The 23,583-nt window shown below is 47.6% G+C and overlaps 1 pseudogene; it reads right to left on the bottom strand.

Moving 5' to 3' along the window:
* Positions 1 to 250: 250 nt before the first annotated feature.
* LOC115316917 lies at positions 251 to 728 on the bottom strand (annotated as a pseudogene).
* Between the last annotated feature and the right edge of the window lie 22,855 nt (positions 729 to 23,583).

The following is a 23,583-nucleotide window of genomic DNA, read 5'->3' as shown; positions in this document are numbered from 1 at the left end:
GTTGCGTGGAGGCGAATCACTGGGAGGCTTTGTTGTGCGCACTTGGGGTCGTAGGGATCCGGACATTTCAATGCAGGACGTTTCGGTGTAGGACTTTTCGGTGCGGACTTTTTGGTGCACGGACTTTTCGGTGCACGGACTTTTCGGTGCACTGGCCTTTCGGTGTAGGAAGCAAGCATAACATCTGAGGCCAGACCCAAGACTTTAACTTGAAACATTGTTTATTCACAAAACACATGCAATAAAAAATTTAGAAGGATACGTTACGAGCAACACCTCTCAGAAATCGAAGAGCATGGTTGCGGTCATATTCTCTAGCGAGTGTCTGCAGGCGCTCGGAAACCTTCACATACTTTGTTGCCGGCTTGAATCGCTGCCCCATCTCAAGTTGTGTGAGCCGGTGAAGCTGCATGCAGTCCTCTCTTTGTAGAACCTCCAGGAACCTCCAAAGAGACGGGTGAGAGCACTGCACATGAGCCTGGAAGCCCCTGTGCCATGCTTCCACCGAGTTGGTGGTCTTGGAGTCGCACTGGAGCACAGTGTCATGGTGATTCCAGAGTTCCACTGGAAACTGTGCGTCTCGCCTTCCCCCAGCCGTTGGCCGTCCTATGAAGGTATCTTCAAAGTAATCCATCACTGGTTGCCGAGCTGAGTGTACGCTGGACGCCAGTTCGGTGAAGATATCCTCCACATCACTCCGGGGGTACCATGGAAAGAGCAGGTATCATGCAGGCTTCCAAGTTGATTTGAGGATCACAGGCGTATAGTTCTTGCAGTCCTTCAGATTGAACCTTGCTATAAACGCACTGCGATAGATGAAAGAAGCACCCGCGCACGTCGGATGTTGGCAAGACCGGCTTGAAAGCGTTAATGGCTGCAAGTTCGTAGTCCACTATTATGGTACTTGGCTCGCAGACCCCTCCATACTCGCTAATAAAGGCGCTCAGAGCTCGCGTGTACGTACAACAGTTTTTACGGGTTAGCAGCATATAAGCCGCGGGCAGAACAGATCCACCAACTTCACAATGTAGGCTGCAGACTTGAAAGAACAGTTCTGGTGCAACCTTAAATGTACCGTCAGCAAACCATTTCTTGGATGTTTGAAGAACTGCAATCATCTGCGGACTGCAGAAAATAAGGAAGCGGTCCTGATCTTGCACACCGGAGTCGAATACAAGAAACTTCGAGCCGTCTTTCTTCGACGCGTAGTTAGCTGGAATGGCAACGTCTTCTAACCTCAAGGGTAGGGGTATGGGCCTTTGCTCCTTTGCACGAACTCTCCTGCACGTAAAAAAGTTGAGATATCGTTGGCATCACGGTTCAAAACAGTGACACATGTGAATAAGAAAGGCTTGCAATGTACGATTTTAAACACTACGAGGGGCTACGCCCTAGACACCTCTAGACTGTGAAATAAAAATAGCAGACGACTAAAGAAGTAAGAGGGGGACAAGACTGCTCATAGTCGTGAACTGTAGCGCGCGCCTTGTTATTTATTCTGTTTTTATGCAGAGTGCCGTCCTGTTCCCTTCTTATTTTCCTAGTCGTTTGCACTTTTTTTTTTTTATTTGACAGTCTAGATGTTTGACCGACTAGCCCATCAGAGGTACGCGTTTTAACACTTTTTTTAACTAAAAATAACGAAAGTATAGTAAGTATTTTCCCACTGCCATTTTCCATACCTCTTCTAAACTTTCACCTCCCAAAATATATGATTGAGGTCTATATTTGCTAACTGGGTAGCAATTGTAGTAGCCTATAAATGCTTACCTCAATGTTCTCTTGATGGTATCTTGAGGTGGCAGGTAGCTACATGCTTCCGGCGTCATCTCGGTGATGAGGCGTCCGACAACGGCTTGGTTGCTTTCTTCCGTTGTTTTGGCTCTCTCCTTCATCGAGGAGTAAGCCAACTTGGCTTCTTGATCCATTTGGCAGGTGGCACGAGTATGTTCGTTGATGAGTTGCACGACTTCCCCATCAATGGTATGTGCTCTTGCCTTGCATTCGAGCTTCCTGCTGCATGTCCAATATGTCTGCGAGGAATAAAAGGTGAATTAAATCGAAGTCATTTAGAGCTTGATCATTAAGGACTGTCCACACTGCCCCATTTTCTTACGTTAAGTTACGTTACGAAATATTACTTTGAAGTCACCGGGATTTCTGTGCTTCATATTAAGTGAGGCTACCAGTTCAAGGAAAAAGCATGACACGCGACATTCGGGGCAGGAATGTTTCGGTCGTAACGTAACTTAACGTAAAAAAATGGGGCAGTGTGAATCAGCCTTTTGTCTGGTATTAAAGAGACGCTGAAACACTTCCTAAGGAAAAAAAAAAAAAAGGAGTGAGAGGTGAAGTTTGGCGTATTTTTATCTCTTGAATCTGAATATCAGGTTCGTTTGTTTCCGAAGATGCAACTAAACACGAGAAAACACGAAAAACCTCCGACCAGTCGTGACGTCATACTAGGATCTTTTGGCAGCCAAACGCGTGTCGCGCGTGTGGGCAGCGCGTGCAATTGCAAGCTGCGCGTACATAGCTTTGACAGGCGCTGTAGATACGTGAGAGCGGAGGTTCCGAAAACTCCTAATATGACGCCCCGCCCCGGGAAGGGGGGCTTCAGTCGTACTTTAAAAATTAATTTCTGCAGGCTCCATGAACCATATTGAAAAATAATCTCGATATTTGTGATCCTGGAGGACAAATGAAGACGATTTAGGAGTTTTCCCTCAAATACAAAACCGCTCCAGTTTTCTTCAATAATAATTAACTAAGAGTTGTATCCCATCATAGTGATATTATTCTATTCCATATACGATTAGGCCACAAAATACGCTAAAAATAAGCTAAACAAATTGATTGACTTTGCAGTCTTTTTTTACAAATTTGAAAACATATCGCTATTTAAAGGAGCTGTGCAACGATTTTAACGTTGAAGGAATTGGCATTTTCTGCTTTTGATATTGTTCACTGTGTCACAAATGGCAGAAAACACACCTCTTTTCATCGCAATGTTGCGATTCCGCCGCGTAATAGCGAGGCAAAACTTGGAATATTTCCCGACCTGCAGCCACGAGCGGCGGCCATGAGAAACAAGCGGCGTGACGTCACTTGGGTCGTTGTAAGAAAGATAGCAAGTTGTGCGAATACCTGCTCGATAAAAGGTAACTCTTTTTACAAATCTTGTCGTTCCAACATATATATAAATGCGTCAACACCCTGGTATCATCGACAAAACTTTTATTATACGGAGTTTTAGTGGCGCCATCTATCCTAGGTCCACAAAACCGCGAACAGCCGCCAGAAGCCGGAGGGGGAGGGGGACAGCGCCACACTGGCAAGGACGGGTGGTCACGCGGTCGGCAGCGGATGAGTTCTCGCTGCTCGCTGATGGCTCTAAAGAGAGAACTTTTCCGGAACTCCGCGCCTACTCTAGTGACGTCACTGTGCACGTGACCCGGAAGACGATGCACGAGTTGAGAGGCGGAAAAAACCTGGATCTTTTTCATTTTTTTAAGTAAAAACTAGGGTATCCAGGCAAAATCTGTTTTCTGTAGTTCACTGCAGAAGTGTCAGGCATCAACTTCCACAATTATTTAAGCAAAGCCCTGAAATTGTTGCACAGCTCCTTTAATGCTTTAGGCAAACAGCACTCACCGTCTCTTTGAAGCAGCGCTCCTTTCGTATTCGAACCCTTCGTGCAGAGGTTTGGACCCTCCACGTTTACTTCGCAAGTAGACCGTCATCCTAAAGCTACCACCTCTAGCCAATCAACATCAAATGAAATAGGACGATGACATGCAGATGCTGTGCTTTTATCCTCGTTTTTGTACAGTAGTTAGCGCTGTACCAACGTTCCTGGGGCACCAGTAGGTTTTGTTTCTAAGCGAACGTTGTAGATAACGAAGTCTGTGGTTTGGGGTTGGTTTGAGGTTCTTGGAAGGGAACAAAAGATTGTGCTCCGGGTGTACTTTTCGTTTATGGCTTTAGTGCTATTCCTAAAGGTTTTTGTGAAGGCTACTTTTTCTAAGCGGACCTTGTAGATAACGAAGTGTGTAGTTCGGGGTTGGTGTGAGGTACTTGAAAGTGAACAAAAGATTCGTGCTTATCACACTGTTGCTGTAACTGCATAATGTTCGGAAAAAACAAACGAGGTAGCTGGGTTCGACACGTCACTGTTTTCGTACCTTATCTTCTCGGCTTTAATTTCAACCCACTCTATTTCACATTATACTCTGTTCCACCTTCAGTCCGAGCGCACTGGACGCCACGAGCTATCCCAGCCGATCCAGCGTCGGGAGAAAATCGCGTGACCATTCGGTTGGCCTGAGCGACGCACGGAGCTCAAGGTCACATGACACTCTCTCAACGCTGGATTGGCTGGGATAGCTCCTAGCGTCTGCCGTGCTCGGACTGAAGGTGAAAACGGATAGTTTAGAAAAATGATCCTCATTGTCCTTTGCGTGTCCCCGTTGCCCTTCTTTTTTTGTTTCCTAGTTTAATTCTTGGAAGGGTTTTGCCCTTTTGTGTCCCCTAGTGTAAGGGTTCAAAGTTGCTAATGGCTTGAAAGGATTTTGACCAATTCACTGTTGGTGCCTTCGAAAAGGTGTGCACGCTTCATTTAGGTGTTATAAAAAATATGTTTCAGAAAAGACCGTGCACCGAAAAGTCCGTGCACCGAAACGTGCGTGCACCGAAACGTCCGTGCACCGAAACGTCCGTGCACCGAAACGTCCGTGCACCGAAACGTCCGTGCACCGAAACGTCCGTACACCGAAACGTCCGTACACCGAAAAGTCCGTGCACCGAAAAGTCTGTGCACCGAAAAGTCCGCACCGAAAAGTCCGCACCGAAAAGTCCTACACCAAAACGTCCTAGACCCGGGGTTGTAAAACCTAAAACCTCGAGTTCGCACAATTTTGAGGGAAATGGTAATTCATGGTGCACACAATAGCGACGTTTATTTCTGGGTCAGATATGCAGAAGCATCTTTCACAAACCTCATTACCGTTTACGGCTTCGACTGACAAGACTCTACTCCTCGAGAAATGCTGCAAGTTTTTAATAGCATGCATCAAAAGCGTCTTGAAACGACTTCCATCAAACATGCAGCTCTTCAGTGATTTACGGCTACTGCAGCTGAGCAGCATTTCCCAATTTCATTTCAGTGTTCTTCAGAGAGCATTTTCACCTTTTATACAGATATCATCTGTCTCAAACATGGAATCAGAGTACAGGCCCCTCCAGACGAATGTGAAGAGCTGTTATGATGAGTGCGTAATGACATTTTGGATGAACATTCAAGCTGCGAAAAACGGTGCAGGAGCGAGAATGTTTCCGCTGTTGTTGCAAGTCGTCATCTCTTTTATGACCCTTCCAATGTCAAATGTCGCTGTGGAGCGTCTCTTCAGTCAGGTGTCTCTGACAGAAACAGACCTCCGCGACAGGATGTCTCAAGAAGTCCTGGAGAAAATCCTTTGTGGAAAGTTTTTTTTTTTGTTTTTTTTTTTTGGGAGGAAAGAGTGGTGCAAAGATTTTAAGCCTTCAGAAGAATATTTCGCTCTGTTCAGTGGAAGAAGTCCAGATGTGTCCAACTGAGCTTTTAGTTTTATTACTTGAAATGAAACTATTTTCTCTATTTTATAATACTTTGATTTTGTATGCTATATCTCTCGCCTAAACACATTCAGAAGCAGAGCTTTCGCCTTCAGCTTGTAAACACAATATCGAAATTTTGGCTACTTTTGGGCTATGCAAATATTTTGCTTTTGGCAACTTTTGGGCTACACTGACTAGCCATTTGGCTATATCAGCTGGGATTTATCTGGCAACCCTGGAAGCGGTTCGCCGCCGCTAGAGCACTATATAGACCAACTCAACTATCTGACGTCACGCTGCTGCGGTGGCGCTGCTGTCGGCACTGGGCATGCGCAGGTGATTCGCCTAGGCCGAATCTGGTTTCTGCGCGCGCGCAGTGCCCTCGCCTGGTGGGCAAACGCGGGCTTGTTTGTAAACAATGTGTTGGTCGATAGCTCCTTCGGAGCAGAGTACCCGCAATCTAGAACGCCATCTCTCAGCGACTAGCGGCGAACTCCTGGAGGTTCGAACTCCGGTCAGAAATGATGGGGAACGTGGGAAAATCGCTGTTTCTTCAATATTGTGGGGACGTACGGAACGACAATACTTTTTGACATAACATTGGGACATTTTAGAATAATTTACGCTAAGTTCTGTGCCACGTAAGGACGTAACTTTTTTTAAAAATTGCCTGAGCGGCATCATGCAGCAGACGACGCGGCGACGTCACACCGTTCACGTGACCCGCTCCGGCCAATCCATGAAGTCCATCTCCGCTGCGCAAAACAATCGTCTGCTTCAAACGCCATTGCTTTGAAAATTGCCTTCGCAAAATTTTCACACGGATCCAATATTATTAAAACTTTGATAAAGTGTTTATTGTTTTACCAACTTCACGACAGACTAGTTTCGAAAAGTGTAAACTTTGCGTTTATTGTTTAATCAGCCGTGTTGAGTCAATCTCCATGTATTCTCCCATAGGGCGGGCCGCCTCCTGGAACCCTGAGTACCACGTGACTCGCGCCGAGTTGCTCTGTCGGCCATGTTGTCGGCGAAACACGCGGATCAAAGGATTGCGCTACTCTGCTCGCCCAATCTGCAGTATTAACAGCTATATAGTGCTCTAGCCGCCGCAGCGGAAGCTGCCTGTGAGCACCGTGAGCACTCCGGCACGGCCCAATCTTCATACGCCAGCTACTGTATTTGGAACGCGAGGCCGAAGGCCTTCCAAGGCAGCGACGTTTGTGCTCGTTCTCGAACCCGACTCCACCAATGCTCTCCTGAGGAGGTGGAGGGCTCCGATGGTCGTTGTTGAGCAGAGGAGGTCATGCTGCTACCTCGTCCGGTTCGACGACGGCTCTCGGAGGGTTGTACACGCCAACAAATTGCGAGCGTACCACGAACGAGTATGCACAGTGGGCGTGATTTTTAAAGGGAGATGAAGAGTTCAAAGGGCATTCCTGACCTCCAGTTGGAATCGCGTCCGACGTCTCAACCCCTAGATCTGGCCGGGGCTAGCGAGCACCTGGGCGGCAGCCGGTGTCGGCAGTTGGAACACTTGCTGCGCGCTTTCCCGGGCGTGTTCAGTTCCGAGATAGGACGCTGTGAGACCGGAACGCACAAAATCGGGCTAGTGCAGGGTGGGCAGCCTGGACAGAGCTTTTCTTACAAGGGGTCGATGGCCTATCGCGGGGAAGTGGACTGCCTTTCGGTCTTATGCCAACTTAGTGGTCCGCTATTTAGATGTCGTGCCTTGTCTTCCTGCTGTGTGGGCGTGCATTTTTGTCTGTGTCTTCCACAGGCAAATGTTCGCGTGGTGTTTAAATGCATGTGTTGATGTGGCTTACTGTAGCGAGAACCCGCGTTTAGGGCCGGTTTACGGTGCATGTACCGAGTGTGCGTGCCTTCGATGTTTTCTTCACGTTTTGTGTACTTTGCTTGGATATGCAAAAATAGATTTTCGTAATTGCTGTCTTGCGCTTAGTGTGTCTTTAATGACGGTTGCTGTTGTTTGTTTGTTTGTTTTTGTTCACGTGTGCAGTTCCGTATATAGAGCTTTGGCGGGCACAGTCAGGATCACCTCTTGGTGCGCGGTTTGTGTGCCTGCGTTGTGTCCGTGTTTTTTTTTATGTTTAAATATTGTTTCTGACATTTAGGTCGGAAAAATATACTTGTTGGGGAGGTGTGAGGTTTCCTGAGCACTCGAGCAGGCGCGGAGGATTTCAGGAAGCGGGTCCCGCCGCCCGCGTGGGTTCAATTTCTGTTGTGTTTCTCTCCACACTTCGGAATGTGCGCCCGTTTGTAACCTTGGACAGGGACCGCTCGGGCGGCTGTGCTTCCGACCCGCTTAGTACGTTTTGTGTTTTGTTTGGCGTCCCCTTCCCAGATGTGGAGAGTCACTGACCAGGGGTCTCTTGGTGCTGCCTTCGGGAGTCGGGTTCGCGACCCGGGTGGTCTGATTTTCCCGTCGTTGACGGAGACTGCGGGGCTGCCAACGTGTGTCTGTGTGTGGGTGGGTGGGTGTTTTTGTGTGAGTCTTTTTAGAGTGTTTTTGTTGTTTAGCAGTGTTCTCCCTGATTGTTGAGGATTGGTCGTTGAACACGCGGGAGAATGAAGGGAACTGATATAAGCGACCGGAGAAAGGGCTGGAGGGCTTCTTGGTCCATGGAAAGCATCATGTAACTTTCTATTGTTTTGTCTTGTAAATATATTCATTCTTCTCATCACCAACTGTTGAGTCCCGTCTTGGAATCCTTCGTCTCCACGATCTGACGACCCGCCGCTTTGCCTTTGGGAATCATCACCGACGCAATAATCATGGAAGAGAAACGAACAAACCTCACTGAATTGGTGTAATGAAGCCAAAGCAGTGTACCCACGCGCGCGCGTACCTTGAACGCCATATAAAGATGTGCTGGCGCGGTTGTCCCCGTCCCAGTCAGCAGAAGAGCCTAGACGACGATCGCACGTGAGCGTGCTTCGTGCTCACGCTCTTAATCGTGCTCATAGTGTGGCACCACTTAAAAGGCGCAACCCCACCCTTGGTTAGTGTGATTCTGAACCAACAGATGGTGGTGGGATCGCCTTCCAGGCCTGTACATCAATGCGAGCAATCGTATGTGGCGGCGCTTCGATACAGTGGGGTATTTTTTTTTTATATCCTGAATTTGACATTCCTGGACCTTCGCTTATTTTTCTCTGCACGAGCTTTCTTTAGAACGTGCACGGTTGCGCCAGTGGCTTACGCTTCGAGCTCACGTCTCCAGGAAGTGCTGTCAGAACAAGACGCACATATCGTCCTGAGCCAAATGGCGAGACACAGGCAAAACAATACCGACGCGTTGAAAAATACAAAATTGCCTGTGCGCCGTTAGCACCCCGCGGGGATTTCGAAGGCCAATTACACAAATTGCAATGTGATCAGATATATGTGACGGGCCGGGACTTTTGTCGAGCATGCTTTTGGCTCTTTGTGGATGTCCAGGAAAACGTGATGACGTGATAGACTTGGGTTTTCGAAATTCTAGCTTGAGGAGTTAAATACCCCAAAAATTAGAACAAATGAACTATTTTTTGTTCGGTCAGGTGTTTCATTTAGGTAGCTGGGTATTTATTTTGACCAAAACCACAAGACTGGAAAACAGAAAAAATGCCACTCAGGTTTAGATATTGATGGCTAGTTGGGCTATTAACATTGAGATTGGTAAACCCAAAGTAGGACTGGTGCGAAAGTCACAGTAAAAAAATGCCCCAAAAAAAAAAATTAACTCAGCAATATTTGATAAGAATTAATTTTAATACGAGTTCAGTGATAATTGCAATGACTGACCTGGCAAAGATTCTGTGTGTGGATAGATTTTGCAGAGAGTTTAAGCAATGTACCAGTCTTAATCCGGAGATCTTAAGCGCCAATAGTGGTGTGCAAAAATGAAATGTTGCAAAGGGGTAGAGTTTGACGTTGTAGAAAAGTGTAAGTACGCAGAGGATACACTGATTCGGACTGAAACAGCACTACATTTTACGCTAGCGTTGAGCGTATCGAAAGTTAAGGGTGCATTGAATTCAGCTAAAGCTTGTACATATATGCTGCTCAGGCCGCAATGTTTGACTGTTCATTCTACTTTATTACCCCTAGATTCGGTGTAAGTTGTCCCGTGACAGCTTACAACAGAAAGAAGGAAACATTTTAATTCTGGCAGCATTTTAACCTGCTGGCAGCTACCAATAATCTCGGCGCCGATTTTGAGTATTCACTGCAAGTCAACGGTCGTGTACTTAGCACAATTATCTCCCACATGATTTCATGCAATCATAATTGTTCTTGACAAACAACATTGTTTGCTCACGCAAGCGGCCACATGTGAAGTTTAGAATATCTGTATTGATTGTGGCACACGTGGCAAAAAGCATAGTTTTTTTTTTGTTTTTTTTTACAATCCGCGAGATAGAATGTTCCTGGGATATACCCTTGGTCTCAATGCATGTCGCACACACTAGAGCACGAGCTGAATCGTAGTGGGAAACGAAAGCAATAATCATAAACAAGTGTTTAATCACGTGAAAACTGAGGGCATTGCTCAAATGCAGAAGGTAGGCTTTGTTTCACTAAAGTATTTGATTTTATTGTGCGAGCGAAGCGGAACAGACAAGCGCAAGCATGCTGCCCTGAAGTGAACACGCGCACCTTTCAAACCATGGAACTCGTTTTTATAGCTTTTGGCGCCCTCAAACCTTTCAAAAGGCAATTATATTCGATTTTATTATTCATTTCTTTTTATAAAACGCGCCTAAGTTGTTTGTTCTTTGTCTTTTGCGTTTATGTGTAATTTTCTTAATTATATTTTTCCAGAAGTCCGACAACTATAGTCTGTTTTATCATAAGTAAAAACCGCATAATCAAAGATGTAGACAAAGAAAAAAAAAAACGCGAACAGATTAAAAATGCAATGTAACGGCGCATCCAAAATCAGTCGTTAGTTTTTTTTAGAGAACAGGAGTTTCGTAGGGCGACATTGTTACCCGTTGTAGATTATAAAAAGTGCAGTACAACTGTTAGCTCGAGGTCTTTAACGTGCATCACGCAGTATATGTGATACACGATCGCCCGACGGTAGGATGCAGCTGGGCGACAGAACCCAGGGTCCCTTCTAAAACCCGTAGATAAAATTGTTTTTTTTTTTTCTTTTTTACAAGTACCGCCAATTATTGGGATGGAAACGCGCAAGACACGTGCCACGAGCGGGTGCTCCGCCGCCACTCACTTTCAACGGCCAGTCATTTTAATGCTGCGCCGCCATTTACCACCAAGGGCCGCTCGAGAGACGGGCCTCGTGCACTGGCAACCGTCTGACGTTACTTGAAAGACCAACGCAAACATATCGAGGGGCTTGAGTCTAAAGTCCCTCTATCCTCTCTATACTTCGTTTCAGCTTCGGTCCAGACACAGCCAAAGCTACAAGCGCGAGCTCCGGGCTTTCAGCATCCCTGCCAAGCACGCGCGCTCGTGCAGTGCAAGCACTGTTCTGGGTTACATGCTCGTGCTTGTAGCATCGGCTGCGTCTGGACCGAAGCTGAAACGAAGTATAGTCCTCTCGGGCTCTGCAGCGTGAGCTCCGTTCCTTAAACGGAGCTTGCACTCGCGAATTTCTCCACGTGCTCTGATCTGCGGTGCCACAACACACTCGACCCCAACGATCCCCCACTGCACTTGGTTTAACCTGTGAACTAAACCAAATGAGCTGCGCCTAGAGTATCGGCACTCTTTTCACCGATGTGGGCGCCGCCATTTTGGTGGTTAGTACAAATCAAACGCAACTGCCGATCGTCATGATTCAAAAGTGTGACTTCCTCGGCATTAGTTTCGGTGTTAGGAGGCTCACGTAATTTTGGTTTTCTTTGCCGCAAACTGTTTAAACATTTCTGAAGGACGGAAAGGCGTTTCTTGTGATTTCAGATAAAGCTTCAGATAGCGGATAACCATCGTTTTAAGCACCAAGATGTGTAGGAAGCGTAGCTTATTTAGTGGCTCTAGTTTGGCCCGACCGCACAGGCACAGAAAGAGAACGAACTGCTTGACCTCGCTCTCTTGGCGCTGCTTCAGTAGCTTCATTAGCCCGTAGCGTTGGCTGCGCTCCGAACAAAGGTAAAGCATAGCAGATATTCAGATCTTTCGGTTTTACAAGCTAAACCAATAGATAACACTTAATACGTCCCAATAAAAAAAAATATTGCGGGTTTACTTTGACTAACTGGAAATCGTTTGACGTGCAACCGAAATCTCGGATTGGCCTCCGTCAGATTGCGAGCACCACGGCCGATATTTAAACCGGATAAATATGGATCCATGAGCCAGCGCGTTGGCTTAGAGACACTAAGACTTTTTAGTGCTTTGTGTTTTGTTTTAATATTGCCACTTAAAGAGCCTCTGACACGCCAAAAAAAACTTTTTTTTTCATGCTAGGCGTTCAAATCGCATGTCAGGACATTACAAAAAAATTGTTTCACTATAGAGGTGCGTAGTTTTTTTTATAAAAAATAGAAATAGGAGGCCCACTTCAAAGTTCCCGCTAGTGCACTGTGACGTAACAGTGCACCGCAAGGTGTCGGGGCGGTCAGAAGGGAGGCATCGCCGGAAGTCACGTGAGTTGTATCCCTCCTCGTGCTTACTGCGAGCGCGTGTAATATTTTTTTTTTAATATTTTTGTTATTCTCCGCACCTCCACGAGCGATCCAAACAGACAAGGTTTCTTTTATTTGCTTTTCATCGCTTAATGTTGCTCTGAAGGTAGAAGAAGAGGAGTCAGTGAATTGACGTGATCAACTACAATGCCTAGAAGGTGCTGTGTGAGGGACTGTCCCGGTATTTCAGCAACTGAACAAGAGATCACACTGCATGCATTTCCGAGAGACGGCAGGCATCTTCACCCTGGAGAGTATATGATGATTCGACGACCTCGGTGTCCGAACCTTCAGCAATGCAATTGGGCGTGTTGCACGCAAGCGATCCTTATTTCTGCTGGCGTTCTAAAATTGTCTAAATTTTTTTCAAAACTTGATAGCTTCTTTTGTGCCCAGTATGGCTCTGTATTATCAAACTGACGGCTTGCGCTGGTACACTCGCAACGCTTTCATCATTGACCTCCATCACATCGATCTACTGACTCTTCGTTCTCAACTTTTACAGCACGCAAACTAACCAACGGTGCAGCGATAAAGAGCTAGTGGAACTGAAACTTCGTTTTCTACAATCGCTCGTTCAAAGAGAAGAAAAAAAAAAGTCTTAGGCACTGTCGCGGACAGCATGAGGAGTGAAACTCACGTGACTTCCTGCGAACCCACTTTTAGTGACGTAGGTCGATGCCTCCCTTCTGACCGCCCCGACACCTTGCGGTACACTGTTACGTCACAGTGCACTGGCGGGAACTTTGAATTGGGCCTCCTATTTCTATTTTTTATAAAAGAACTACGCGACTCTATAGTGAGACAATTTTTTTGTAATGTCCTGACATGCCTATTCCACGCCTAGCATGAAGAAAAATTCTTTTTTGGCGTGTCAGAGGCCGAAGTGGTTTTCGAAACAAAATATAGTCGAACCATTCCGACAAGCATAGTTTGATTGCGAAAATGACTTTTGAAAGTGATAAAAACAAGGAAACAGCGCACCCCAAAACAAGCACTCTAAGCTTTCATGCACACAAAAGAAAGAGCCACTTACACAGCGCTGACTGACAACAACTATAACGTAGTTGTCTTTCTTTTGTGTGCATGAAAGCTTAGAGTGCTTGTTTTGAGGGTGCGCTGTTTCCTTGTCAGTCATGAACAACCAACTCGCCCGAACCTCCCTTTTTAACGTTTTAACTGATAAAAAATGAAAGCCGCTTACAACTCCCTGTAACGCCGAATTAGAGCGCAGCTCTTGAGGAGGAGGAGGGAAGGGCACGGGGGGGGGGGGTTAAACTAACCAGGGGGGGGGGGTCACGTGACCTTGGGGGTCACGTGACTCCCAATGCCGATGATGTCATCACTGACGTCACTGATGACGTCATCAGTGACGATGACGATGCGGGTACCGATGACGTCATTAGTGACGTCACTGATGACTTCGCCAGTGATGATGACGATGACGATGCGAATGTCGGTGACGTCATCAGTGACGTCGCTGATGACGTCATCAGTGATGATGACGATGACGACATCAGTGACGTCACTGATGACGTCATCAGTGATGATGACGATGACAATGCGGATGTCGGTAACGTCATCAGTGATGATGACGATGCGGATGCCGGTGACGTCATCAGTGATGATGACGATGACGATGTGGATGCCGGTGACGTCATCAGTGATGATGACGATGACGATGTGGATGCCGGTGACGTCATCAGTGATGATGACGATGACGATGTGGATGCCGGTGACGTCATCAGTGATGATGACGATGACGATGCTGATGCCGGTGACGTCATCAGTGATGATGACGATGCGGATGCCGGTGACGTCATCAGTGATGATGACGATGACGATGTGGATGCCGGTGACGTCATCAGTGATGATGACGATGACGATGTGGATGCCGGTGACGTCATCAGTGACGATGACGTCATCGGGGGGTCACGCGACATCGGCGGGGGTCACGTGACCTCGAGGAGGGGGTCACGTGACCTCAGGGGAGTCACGTGACCTCGAGGGGTCACGTGACCCCCCACGAGGTCACGTGACCCCGGTGGGGGGCTCGCGCAGTGCATTATGGGACATTTCCCATGATGCACCGCGCGGTTACGCCGACGGCGACGGCGACGCCGCTCAAGCCGGAAACGGGCCCCTAAGAGCTGCGCTCTAAAACATTTGAATGTTTTCGAATATGTGGCGAAAGCCCTTTCATGGCGCCCGTTCCATTTGGACCGTGTCAGGCATTGGCACCGACGCACAGTAGAACCACGGGGGATCGAGTGGCCGTGGTAGAACTAGGTAGAACGCTTGCAAGAACAGCTGTGGTGCACCCGCAGCCTCGCGCTTGTTGTTCTGACATTTCTGGCTCGCTCACTGAAGGCGTCCAGGCTTTTGACTCCCTGACCTCTGGCGCTTTTTCTGTCTTTCACGTGGCGTTCCAAGCGGCACAGGACGGAAAATGCACATCAAGCTATTCTTGAACACGTGTCGCCATCTGTATTTTATATTAAGAAACTGCAATTTGCCGTAACTGAACGGGAAAAGTTTGATGTGTAATAACATTCTTAACGTGTAATATATCAGTATGGAAGTTATGGAAAATGTAATATATAGGGATGCTTCATAATTTAATGTCTCGTGATTTTGATTGGTTGACGGGATTCTGTTTTTATAGCACCATACAAAAATACCATTTTAAACTTTATTTTTTTTTTAAATATAAATCACCTGTAACGTTCATTTCTTACTTTTTTAATTCACTATATCGAACAGCAGACTCACGTAAAAAAATCGTGGACGATGGGACGTTATAACTCGAGAAATATTTTTTCTGTGTTAGAGACTGTGGTCTATTAAAAGCTGAATAATTAACTAACCACTAAATATAATCGTAATATCGAGACATTAAAGTATTGTTGAAAAACAGCTCTTTAACTTGAAATTAACTTTATAATTGGAGGATACATGGAAAGAAAGTTATAACTTATAACCAGTCAAAAAGGCACGAAAACGTCACGCACGGTGGGGTTGCACCTTAATGATTCGGCACCGACCGACTCAGAAATCAGCGCTGCCATAAAAAAAGGAGAGTTGTACGGTTAACAGAAGCAGGAAGAGAACGAAAAGTTTGGTAGTGTGGAACTGGCATTGCGGATCACCACCGTATACGAGGGACATCCATAACGTTTCTATAATTTCCATAAAAAAAATATATCTGTAATTGCGAGCGCCCTTGGTGTGGTTAGGCCATCTGCAGATATGCGTCACACTAGGCGACACACTCCTCCCACCAATTGATGTGTCGATGAATACCCTGGATGTGTAAGTAATTTCGAATCTCGACAATCACCTCGTCATCGCCCTGGAAACGCTTGCCAAGCAGTGGGTTCTTCACGAGGAAGAAAGCAGAAGTCGCTGGGTACCGGCAGGTGAATACGGGGGCAGAGGTATAATTGCATAACATAAAGGGACCATGAAACAATTTTGAAATCGAATTTCATCCCTCGCACTTCGTAAAATGTGTGAAAAGAAACCCCAAATCGAAAAAAATAGAGTAAAAAAAAAATTCTTCGCTATAGAACTCTTAAAAGAAAACCGGACTCATTTACACCTTCTTTCCTTCGAGAGCTCTCTGCCTTTTCACTGCGATGCCACCACGGAACCGCAGCACGTCAGCCAAATCCACGTCGCCTATAGGGTAAGGGCCTGCTTTACTAGGACCGCGATCATAAACAATAAATAGCCGGCGAATGTTTCCTAAATGTTTTGTTAAATAACATTCAGATCTACATTTTGTAGCCTAATTAAAGAGTTGACGAAAATTGCCGAATTTGATAATGCTCAGAGCCTTATATGGGGAGAGTTTCGAGAGTCTATGATCTCGCCGCCGTGAAGCCCCCTTCCCCAGTGAGCCAATCAGCCCGCGGCGCAGAGCGAGAGACGTGACCGCGTGCGCGTGAACTCCCGGCTGCTCCCAGCTGAGCGGAGAGGGCCGCCATTTTTATTCATTTTCTCGGCGGAATGCATGGGAACCACATCCAAATTTCGGTTCTTTACTTTTACAAATAAAAGTAAAGAACCGAAATTACGCAGGCTCTGGCAAGAAAATAATATAGTGTTATTCGTCGGTGGCTTAAAAAGCTAATGAATGAAGTTCCTCCACGTTTGAACGCAAATTTTGATTCAGGTGAAAAAGAAATAAGCCCTTAGCAGACGACGTGTTGCCTCCACTGCTCCGCGCCGACACTGGCCGACAGCGTTGCGTCAAAATGGCGGTCGTCTCCTCTTTGCTCCCTTTCTCTCTCGCTCCTTGGGCGCTCTTCTCCCTTTCCTTCACTTTTCTCCTCTCCGGCGCTATCGCCGCCACACCCACTGGTCAAACTCTCCTAATATACGGCTCTGATAATGCTGAAAGCCAAGTGCCATGTATCGTGTGGTAAACGAAGCAAGAGAAAGACCCGGCCGCGCCTGCGTAGTCAACCCACGAGCGTCGTCTGCTGCACGGGTTTGCTCCTGGTCGCGCTCTCAGAGCAGACTTTCGTTTTCTGGCTGGTGGAGTAGTGTTTACATTCTTTGTGATCGATCGCTCGGTCGCTATGCCGAAAGGCTGCAGTGTACCGAAGTGTCCGAATTGCAGTTTCTGCAGTCCGGTGGTTAAAAAGGAACAGTTACAGTTTCACCGCTTGCCACTCGATGAACCACGTCGAAGCACTTAGTGCAGGCTCGTCGGTTGAAGGGACGCCGTGTGTAAGGTCATTCGTGTATACGCGGAACATTTTGACACCGAGCGGGATTACAGCCGCATTCACAGTGTTCTCCACGAATGCGGGCAGGTTCCAATAGCGCCCGCCCGCTTGAAACCCGATACGATTCCGCCTCTTTGGCTACCGTCGCCCCCCGAACAGGAGAGAGCCGGTGGCATCAGCGCCATCAGCGCAGTAAAACCTACAGGCACACCGCCAACTCGCCATCGCTAACGCTCCCATTCTCCTGCTGCCAAGAGAACTTCCGGTTCCGGTGCCGGCGGACGTCACGACCGTCAAAATTACAACGCAGCTTGTTTTGCGGTGAGTTGGAAAGGAAGAAAAAGTCGGTGTTTCATAAATTTTTTGTGTAGAAGTTAATGAGCCGAAACGAACACGGATGCCTGTTCGGCATTCAGTGAACATTGAAGGTTTAATGTAAAAGTTATTTGGGGATTTACAGCCGAGTTGTTACCGCCACCTAACCTGTCGTGAAACCTTTCCAGGATCTTTTTCTGCTGCAACGACCGTGTTGCGGTTGCCTGCACTCTAAAAAAAAGGGTGTAGTACTTACACCCAGTGGAGTGTATGTGACTTGTCCCATATACGACACCCCCATGGGTATATATGCACCCCAAAAAGGGGTGCATACATGCACCTCATTTTGAGGTGCACATGTGCACCTCAGCGGGTGCATAAGACACACCCCACCCCGAAGTGTACAGTCGGGAGCAAAAGTTTGCGGGGCACCGGAGCGCGTGCCGAAATGCATCGCCGCGCCGTGCAACGGCGCGCCGCCGCATTGAAAAGCCGCGCTATGCGCATGCGCGCCCTTCGTGCTAGCAGTGATGTCTCTTTCGCTCGTTTCTTTCCGAGTCACTCCTGATAACCGGAGTCGGCGCCAGGGGCGGAAGTTGCCGTTTCGCTGGCTGTCATGCCTGGCGTTCTCTTCAGCCGCCACAGCAGCCGCGCTGGGTGACGGAGCGCCTGGTTAACCCCCTCCCCTTCCCTACGCGAGCTCCGTGACAAAGCGCGGCAGCTGAAGCAGACGCACAGCATGACAGCCAGCGAAGCGCTAACTCGCGCCCCTGGCGCCGACTCCTGTTATCAAGAGTGCGTCGGAAAGAAACGAGCGAAAGAGACATGAATGCGAACACGAAAGGCGCGCATGCGCAAAGCGCCTCTCCTTAATGTGGCGTTGCGCCGTCGGACGGCGCGGCGATGCATTTCGGCACGCGCTCCCGTGCCCCGCAAACTTTTGCTCCCGACTGTACTACCTTGATCACAGTTAGCGGGAACGCCGGAGCGCGTGGCAGCGGGTACTATCAGAGCAGCCTAACGGCCCGGCGCGCAAGTTCCAGCGCATGCGCATCGCGCCTGCTGAGGGAATATGCTCTCATCGCGCGCATCGCGTCATCAGAGCGCTCGCGCGTCGTCTGCTACGGGCGTCGTCTTCTACGCGAAGCATGTCGCATGGAAGCGCAGGGGTTAAAATGCGTGTAGATGAACTTATCAGCCCACGGGCATGCGACAAGCATGCGAATATTTTGATGCATGATTCAGTATCATACCTTTTTTTCTTATATTTTATTAAAAAAATATTCGAGGCCCCCTCCCCCGCATGTGGTGTGCTTGATAAATTTAGGCGCCTTTGCATTGCTGTCAGAACGATTGCTGCACCTCGTCATGGCCAAAGTTCCAGAGGCGGACAGGTGATCGATCATCAAGCTCTCCCAGAAAGGGCACTCGCAGCGCGCTAAAAAGGCCTCTAAAGACGGTTAATAGGATCGTTCAAAGTTTCCGTTATGTAGGCCGGATCCACGACGCACCTCGAGGGACTCCCCCAAGAGCGACGACCGAGGATGAGGACCGTTACATTATTGCCGCTGTCGTCGAGGGCCCCTTTCTTTCGGCCAGGAAAATCCGAGAGGAGCTGGAATTGGACGTTTCGGACGTAACATTTCGTCGGAGGTTGGCAAGCGCCGGCCTGCATAGCGCCATGGCAGCGCAGAAGCCCCTGCTATCTCCTTCAAACAAGGAAGCGAGGCTCTGCTTTGCGATGGGACATGCGTCGTGGACGGCGGATGACTGGGGCCGGGCCGTCTTCTCAGACGAATCGACGTTTTCCACCAGGCAAGACGAATGCGTGCGTGTGTGGCGACCCCGCGGCGCACGGTAAGGCCTGCTTAGTATGCTAGCTGTTCTACGTAGATCTTGATAATTGTTTTCGTTGCGGAAATATTTCGTCGTTCGTTTACGTTCTCGCTACACACTCGCGATTTACTGCAATTCCGTTTGATAAAAGGCTGGGGTCTCTTAACAGTTGAATTTTCCGCTATGTTATTTGCAATGTATCCATTGTTAGTTAAAGCTAATTACGTTGTTTATTTGTTTTTTGTTATCGTTGGCTCATATGGGTAGTGGTGACAGTCTTTGTTCCTTTCTCTTCTTTACCTGCGTAATTTCTGTGTATGCAGTTCGATAGCTTGGCTGAAAAATCACACCACTCAGCTAGGGTCGATGCGCTCCTGCAGGAACGATCCTGCCTACGTGCAGCGCGTTGCTTCCAGCGGCAGGACGTCCGTGAACGTTTGGGGTGCCATCACAAAACATGGCCTCGGTCCTCTGCACCGCATAGTCGGGAGGCTGACATCGACCAGTTACTGCGACGTTGTGGACACCGTCCTTATATCCTTCGTTCGGAGTGGTCTCTTCCCCGACGGGAACTTCCTTTTTCATCAAGATCTAGCGCCCGTCCACACTGCGCGCACCGTGAAGGACCACTTGCGGCAGTGCGGCATAGAGGAGTTGCCATGGGTTCCGAAGGGCGCGGACCTCAACATCATTGAGAACGTGTGGGGCCGAATGAAGGCGGCCATGTTGCGGACTCCTATTTATTCCGCCACAGAAGACCAGCTGTGGGACGCGGTCCAAGCAAAATGGGAACGTTTGAAAGGAGACGCGTCTTTCGTGTCAAGTCTTTACGACTCGCTGCCGCTAAGGATGGCGGCTGTAGTCGAGCTAAACGGGCATATGACCCGTTATTGAGCCTGTTTTAGTTGACTTGATTTTTCTTTGACTGCAGGTAGCAGCCATTCAACTTTACATCAGCAATAAAGTTTGCACTTTTCTTACCCGACACTACTGACACAACGTCGTCGTTACAGAAATTGGCTGCAGCAAACTTTATGGGCAGAAATCTTAGACGTCTGCACCCCACAGTCACCAACACACATCTATCACAGGCCAAAAGGCAATAACAACAAGGAAGACAAGAACCACAAACTATAAATGCAGTTATCAAAGTCAGGACCACGTTAATTAATGATGCAGACGCGCTGGCCGACAATTAGTTTATGATCACCGCGCCCGAGATAGCTCTAGACTTCACAGGAAGCGGGGTCGGCGAAGCTGGCGCAGACTGACGCGAGAAGAAAAAAAGTCACAATGTTTATTTGCTTTAACAAATACTGAAACTAAACCAGGAAAGCAGATGAGCACATTGGAGAAGCTTTCATTTTAGGGTTCACCACCTTTCGGGTATGCCAAAGTTCTTGCTATCACCAGTAGCATGCGCATGGTAGACAACAGTCGTAGCAGACAACACACGTAGCAGACAACACACGTAGCAGACAACACATGTAGCAGACAGCACACGTAGCAGGCGAGGCGCGTTGCAGACGACAGGCGTAGCAGACGACACACGTAGCAGACGACAGGCGTAGCAGACGATACACGTAGCAGACGACGCGCGTAGCAGACGACAAACGAGCGCTCAGATGACGTGATGCGCGCGACGAGAATATAATCTCGCCGCACGCGCGCTGCGCATGCGCAGCAGTTGCGCGCCAGTCCGGTAGAGCGCTCTGATAGTGCCCGCTGCCACGCGCTCCGGCGTTCCCGGTAACTGTGATCAAGATAGTACATATATTCCGTTTCTCACTTACTGGGAATACTGATACACCCCATTTTTAGGTGTACAAATATTCCGTTTCTCACTTGCTGGGAATACTGACACGCCCCATTCTTAGGTGTACGTGTATTCCGTTTCTCACTTACTGGGAATACCGATACACCCCATTCTTAGGTGTACGTATATTCCGTTTCTCACTTACTGGGAATACTGATACACTCCTCTTTTAGGTGCATATATATTCCGTTTATCACTTACTGGGAATACTCATACACCCCATTCTTAGGTGTACATATATTCCATTTCTCACTTATTGGGAACACTGATACACCCCATTCTTAGGTGCACAGATATTCCGTTTCTCACTTACTGGGAATGCAGTTACACGCCATTCTTAGGTGTACTTATATACCGTTTTCCACACCCTTCTCACTTACTGGGAACCGATAAACTCCACCCACTCTTAGGTGTACATGTGCAAAGTCAACAAAACTAACACTAGAACATTTTCCATCAAATTGACAGGAAATGTCTTCGAAGCTCTTTTCCAAGCTTTTAACCGTCAAACGACGGTGTTTTGTGTCATTTTCATGTCCCATTTGTCAACCCGAAAACAATTAAGCTGCCAATCCCACATTCCATCGTCATTTCATTATATGGCCTGGCATCATTTTGACGTCCTAACTGTCAACCTGAGATACAATTGAGAGCTTTTATGTCACTCCTGCGAATATAACATTGTCAGGATCATGCAATATTTTATAAAATAAGCTACGAAAATTGGTATCTGTTCCTACATATTTATTGCTCATAAACACTGGATGAAACATATACTACAAAAATACACATTGAATGCATGCACCAGAAACGTTGCTTGTTTCTTTTCTTCTTTTTTTTGCATGTCTTATCTTTTAGTATTGTGCCTTGGGTGTTGACCACCAAAAAGAGCCATGGAGCATTCCTGAAAAGCAAAGCAAAACCCCGTTGTATACCATGATTAGATACATATAGGACACTGTCAAGGCCCCACACCTTACTTAATGAGCATTACCAAAAACCAGGAACTCAGCCAACTTCTTAAATATTTTGCACATTATTGAAGAATAGTGGGGTGGAAAGTTTACCACTTTAGATACAGGTGCAAGGCTGGCAAACCGAAAACAATGATAAAAAGCATGTGTTTTCAGAATTTTTTAAATAACTGATTTTGGCGGTTTTCAATAATGCCAGCCTAAATAAAATAATTGGGTTGTGTGTGTGTTTATACAGCCTAGAACTTGGTCTGCCTCAGAGGGGCGACGAGTCTCCCAGCTGTAGATGAGAAATTTAGCCAGTGCGGTACAGCCGCTAGCCTGGGGTCTTTAAAGGGGTATTCACACGAGGGAGAAATCCCCGGGATTTCTCCCCGGCACGCGCATCCCACGACGAAAGCGTCAGGCTTTGCGATGTGCAAAAGCCTCGCGTTTTCATCTCGTGATGCGCGCGTGTCGGGGAGAAATCCCCGGGATTTCTCCCTCGTGTGAATACCCCTTAACGTGCATCACGCAGTAGTGATACACGACCGCACGCCGGTACGATGCTCATCCAGATCGAAACGGGCAGGGGTGGGGCTCGAACCCAGGATCCCTGGGTTCTGCAGTGCGAGCTTTCGCTCCACGTGCTCCGAGCTGGTGTGCGCTAAACCACTCGGCCACCGATCCTTTTTTTTTTTTTTCTTTATTGCAAGATTTCGACAGTGAACAAAGATTCACAATGCACGATAAATTTCACTTGAACATGTGCAATATTATATTGACGACGTTAGTGAAGGCGACGATAGAACGTCGCCTGTAAGGTTTGGAGAGGCGGTGAGAATTGTTAAAATTCTCTCATCATCGACAGCTTCAAAAATGCAGGCAACCACTCCAGTTCCAGACATACTTTCTCGTAGACAGCTGCTATCAAGTTTATATTTTCAATGAAATAATACCGTACTGGACGGGCATTCAGATCCGCGTGACGAACTGCCATCCTACATCTCCAAATGGCGTGCAGGCCCAGTAAAAATACGAGGTCATATGGGAAAGGCGTCCCTTCCACAGACAAAAAGCGTATTCCCCGAGCCGTGAGCGGTAGGTCTTTTTTAAGAGTGCGTTGGAGCACGTCCCAGAACAGGATAGCATCCCAGCAGTCCAGGAAGACGTGCTCCACGGTCTCCGGTTTCTTGCACAAAATACAGTCCTCGCTCCATGGTACAAACATGCCCTTTTTTGCTAACCATGTCTTTACTGGAAGCGTGTTGGTATGTAGTTAAAAATAAAAGGTTTTCACAGATCCGGGAACTAGCATTCTTTTCACGCGGGAAAGCACGTCACGGTCAGTACTGTCGGAGAACAAAGTGCGATACAGTGGGACGGGAAACAGGCATTCAACAAGATCTCGCTTCAGACGCTTTCGTGTGACAGAGTTTAAGTACTCTCTTGAAAATCGCACACTAAGAAATTGGTACGCAGAAACAACCTCTCTAAGAAAGCCCGTTACTTGGCCTTCACATGTGTCACACGTCGAAACAATGAACTCGGGTAACTCTCTGAACAACCGTACTTGAATGACAGTTCTCAGAAACGGGTCAGCCTGGTCTCGCAAAAAGAAAAACCTCGATACCAGCTGTCGTATGAACAAATGCGACAAACTAAGCCCACCCGA

Source organism: Ixodes scapularis, unplaced genomic scaffold, assembly GCF_016920785.2.
Source record: "Ixodes scapularis isolate PalLabHiFi unplaced genomic scaffold, ASM1692078v2 PGA_scaffold0__279_contigs__length_252992795, whole genome shotgun sequence".
Classification (NCBI taxonomy): domain Eukaryota; kingdom Metazoa; phylum Arthropoda; class Arachnida; order Ixodida; family Ixodidae; genus Ixodes; species Ixodes scapularis.
This window is presented reverse-complemented; position numbering and strand designations above follow the sequence as displayed.